We start from the raw sequence: 5,412 nt of genomic DNA on the forward strand, positions 1-5,412 counted from the left end.
TTATGCTATAAAAATGTTAACTATTAATATTATGAAATGCTTTACTCTAGAGATCTGCCCAAACTCACACTGAAGAAGTGACTTACACCAAGAACTTTTGATTGCAAATATGTTCTGACCACTACAGAGGTCAACTCTCAACTCTCTTGACCCTTCTTCAGAGAAAACACAGAAATTTGCCCTGTTATACTTAATATTTTTAAAAGTCCGAGGGGAGTAGTTCCTGATTTCAAAATCCCCACCTATACTTTGAAGTTATCAATAGAAAGTATTTTGGGTTATGAAATGAGGAAGATTAATAATCAATACCTTGTATGTTTAGCTTTATAATCACTTATCAGCTGTCAGTTATCTTAATAGAATAAAAAGTAACTCTGTGACTTATTGAAAGAATATAAACCCAGTGAAAATCTGTGTGTAACCAAAATATGAGGTAGTCCCAGGAATATTCCTGTGTTAGTGGACCTAAGAAGTATAACTCTAACTATTATAAAGTATAGAACCATAGCAATCATCTTTATAATAAAATGTAATAACCTCCTGGGCTTATGATGGAAAGGCTTTGTGTGAGCCAAAATCCTACTTCATTAAACAGGGCACTGAGTATAATATAACTAATCAGATGGCAGTTTGTGTAAACCAAGAGAACTATAAATAACAGTGAATCTTGTATATCTGGGTCTCAGACTGAAGAGGGGACCCCCAAACTTGGAAAATCCTGGAAGGAGAAAATCTTCAATTCTGCCTCAATAAGAGGCTTTGCCCCATGTCTTTTTCCTTAAATGAATTTAAGTTACAACTGCTTGAAAGGGGAATGATGTGGGAACCATCCCTATTTTTGATTCCCAAACCCCTCTAGTTAATGTAATTACCCTTTGACTCACAAATCCTGGTCCCTTTGAATTCCAATAGAGGATCCGGACCTGTCCCAGCCCCATCAGGATCTGAGCCAACTTTGGGGCTATACCCAAAAGCCCCTTGAGCTAAGTCTCCTATTATAAAAGGGCCATGCTGGGAACCCCTCTTTGCAGATATTCCAAACATGCTAGCCATGTGAGGATTCTCTGTCCACTGGACCCTCTGCCCAGTGCCCTACCTATCTCTATCTTCACCTATCTCCTGTTTCCAAACCCAATAATAAACCTCTTTTATCAATCTAGCTCTCGGGCTAATAAATGCTTTTATTGGGGACTCGCACTGCTACTAGATCTCGTTTATGCGCCATATCCTTGCACCGAATCCAAGGGGGTTGCAGGGGAGCTTTGTTTGACTCCCTGTACCCCAAACCTGCCACTAGAACTCAACTAAACCCTAATCTCATTTAGGTACCCCAAATCTAGACCTCAACAAGACCATTCTGGGCAGGCTCTAGACTCTACCTTTGGTTTTCTTCAAGGCTGCTCTCTTTGCCCAGAAAGACTTCTCAGTCTTACAATTTGTAGTCACAAGATCAGAGCTCAAATAACAACCCTGATATTTCCTTCCTATGTGACTGAACTTGGATAAATCCCTTAACTTTCCCCAAGCTCAGTTTCCTCCTCTGTAAAATAAGCAGGCTGAGCTAGATGGTCTCTTGTGACCCTTCTGGTTCAAAATCTTATTTCTTTTTGGTTGATATTAGGTAGGAATCCCAGGAATCCTATCTCTACTGTGATCCAGAAGATGTTCAATATATTGAGTTTCCTAGTCCAATAAATGGACTTTGAAAGTTGTGACCTTAATATCTCCAAGCAAAGAGAACTCTCTTGACTAATAAAAGAAGTTTATATGGGCAAATGCCTGGTAAAAGGCATTTTTTGCAACTTCTAATCAACTAACTTCTAACTTAGAGGTTTCCAAACTTTCTGGGGCACCAGGACTACAAAAGTAAACTAGCAGAAAGTTGCAACTATTTCAAGTTGCATATTGCATATTAAGTTCCATACGCTTCATTTCACGTGGATGTTTATCTCCATGGATTTACAGATTTAGATATGTAGATAGATATAGATAGAGGTAGATAGATTTATTAGACCTAAGTGATAAAGATTATCCTCAGACTTTTTCTCTGTTCAAAATGGATTCAGGGCCCTCTCCCACCAGGGAAAACCTCTTTGTTCTCTCACTATCAATTTGAACAAGAAAATAAAATACTTTAACCAAATTGGATTTCAAGGGGTACTTTTATTTCAGAAGAATGAAAAGACAAAATAAAGCGGAAATAATAAGGTAACCAAGTGCAGGTCCTGGCTAGTCTTACAGCCCATGACAAACAAAAGTTTGTCTCTCTGTCTTTCCTTTCTCCTCCTATCCCTTGGACAATTGGTAATTAATTGTCCCATATTTCTTCTGGTCTTTGAGTTAAGTTCTCTCAGAAGAAGAGGAAGTTGCAATCACGCCAGCAGTATAGCCTTACTTGACCATCCACCTTCTATCTCTGTTACATTTATTATATCCTGTTGTTAAGTCAAAGAGTCCACAGTAAGGACTCAAATCCTGAGGAACCTGTTTGGTTCAGATTAGAAACCATCCAATAGGAGCCCGTGAATTAAATTATATAGTAAATTGAACGACTTGTGGGAGGGGGACAAATTCTATGTAGAACCTGCTTTCAATTTTAACCCATTCTTGCCAGAAAAAGAGGTGTTAGAGGGAAGAGTGTGACCTTTCTGCTGTGGGAAAATACTTGAACTTCCAATCTTGCTCTGTCTTCAAGATAGATATCCACTGAAAGAGAGACCTGGTCTTAATCCTTTTTTGTTGGGGTGAAGGGATTTTAGAAACTAGAACTATAAAAAGGTTATCCATTTTGGACAGCTCATAGTGGAGAGTTTTGATTAAAAGTGATCCCCTGAAGAAGGAAATGGCAAGTGATTGCACTACCTTTGCCAATACAACCCCATGATCAGTATTAAAAGATATGTTATCTCTCCAAGTCATTAATAATTAGAGAAATGCAAATTAAGAAAACTCTGAGATACCACTACACACCTGTCAGATTGGCTAGAATGACAGGGAAAGATAATCGAATGTTGAGGGGATGTGGGAAAACTGGGAACTGATACATTGTTGGTGGAATTTAGAATAATCCAGCCATTCTGGAAACAATTTAACTATGCTCAAAAGTTATCAAACTGTGATACCCTTTAATCCAGTAGTGTTTCTACTGGGCTTATATCCCAAGAGATCTTAAAGAAGGAAAGGGACCTGTATTGAAGAATGTTTGTAGCATCCCTCTTGTAGTGTCCAGAAACTGGGCTAATGAATGCCCGCAATTGAGAATGGTTGAATAAATTGTATATATGAATATTAGGAATATTATTGTTCGAAATGACCAAAGGATGGTTTCAAAAGGCCTGGAGAGACTTAAGAAGTGATGCTGAGTGAAATGGCAGGACCAGAAGATCATTATATACTTCAACAACAATACTAAGGATGATCAATTCTGATGGAGGGCCCCTTCAAAAATGAGATAAACCAAATCAGTTCCAATAGAGCAGAATAAAATTGAACCACCCACACCCGGAAAAGAATCAGGGAGATGATATGACCCATAAAATTAACCCTCTTTTTTCCTACCTCATTTTTATTTCCTTCACAGGCTAATTGTACACATTTAAAGTCCCATTTTTGTGCAAAAAATAACTTTTGACATATAAACATATTTGTATTTTTATACTTTAACATATTTAATATGTATTGGTCAACCTGCCATCTGGGGAAGGGTTGGGAAGGAGAGAAAAGTTGGAAAAAAAAGGTTTTGCAATTTAATGGAAAAAATAACCTATGTATATATCTTGTAAATAAAAAGGTATAATAAAAAAAGATATGTCAGCTGAAGATGAACCCCCCAGGTTGGAAGGTGCCAAAAACATTACAAAGAAAAACTCGAAGTAGACTACAAGTTGTTCCAGCAAGAATGGAGTAGCGGGTTAAAAGCTAAAAGGAAAACTCAGCTATGGGTGTGTCTGGTGATGAAGGAAAAGTCTGTTGCTATAAAGATCAATATTGCTTAGGAATCTGGCTATGACACAAGCTAAGGGAGATATAAAAACAAGAGAAGGAAAGTTTAAACATTGACATATAGATTGTCAGTGAACTTAAATGGATGAAAATGAGCAAATTTTGATTTAATCATTACTACTATGATATACTACTATGAGCCAAAATTCCTTAGGAGATATGACATTGCCCTCATTGTCAATAAAAGGGGTAAGAGAAGCAGAATTGGGGCATAATCTCAAAACTATCAGAATGACATCTGGCGAACCATTTAACATCACAGTAATACAAGTCTATGCTTCAACTACTGATGTCAAAGAGACCAAAGTTGTTCAGTTCAATAAATATCTACAAAGTTTTCTAGAAATAACACCAAAGAAGATGTTTCAACCATCATGGTTATTGGAATGTTAAAGCAGGAGACCAAAAAATAATTGGAATAACAGGAAAATTTGACTTGGGGATACAAAATTATATATGAAAGAGACTAAAGAATTTTGTCAAGATAACTCATAAACTCATTGGGAAGAACCAATGAAACAGTATTGGCACACCAATTAGTATTGTGCCTAGCACATAGTAGGTGCTTAATAACTTGCTTCATTCTCTTATCCCCACTTTCTCCAGTCTTCTTAATATTATTTTCCCCTCCATATACTCTTTATTTTAGAGACTCTAGCCTCCTTAATCTTCCTCAAAGTCAAAATATTTCCTAATTCTGGGCCATTTCTTTGATTGTTCCCCATCCCTGGAATGTTCTCATTTTTCATCTCTGACTCCTGGCTTCCTTTAACTTCTAGTTCTTTCTAAAGGAAGTCTTCCCTGATGCCTCTTACTTCTAGTGTCTGCCCTCTGATAGTTAGTTGCTATTTATTTTGCATACTTTCTTTGTGCTTAGTTATTCGTGTGTTTCCCCCATTCCCATTAGGAGGTGTGAGGAGTAAGGAATGAGATCAATACCGCTTCCTCAAAGGAAGGCAATATATTTTGCTGTTCTTTCTGTCTTTAGACCTTAGAGTAGTACCTTAAAATAGTATGGAAGATAGTATAAAGGTAAAAATGCTCAATAAAAGAATTCCTTAAAAATTAGAATTAGGTAAGTGGAAGCAAATTACTTCATGACAAATGATGAAAAACAACAGACCAGGAGAATAATGAAGTGGACCCAAGATGGAAGAGATAAGACACATTTTTCTCTGATCCTCTTTACAAACCTCACAATAATTATGAAATCCAGTCTCTGAATTAACTCTGGATGGGCAGAACCTACAAATATTGGGAGTGCAAGAAATTATCAGCAGAAGATAATTTCAAAGATTGACCAAAAAAAAGGTCTGTTTCAATTGGAAATGGGAGGGAGGTAGCTAGGGCAACCAGTATAAACACCAGTGCAGATAGCTCAGATTCCCAGGGCAGAGAATTTACGGCAGG

The sequence above is a fragment of the Sarcophilus harrisii genome, chromosome 4 (assembly GCF_902635505.1).
Source record: "Sarcophilus harrisii chromosome 4, mSarHar1.11, whole genome shotgun sequence".
Classification (NCBI taxonomy): domain Eukaryota; kingdom Metazoa; phylum Chordata; class Mammalia; order Dasyuromorphia; family Dasyuridae; genus Sarcophilus; species Sarcophilus harrisii.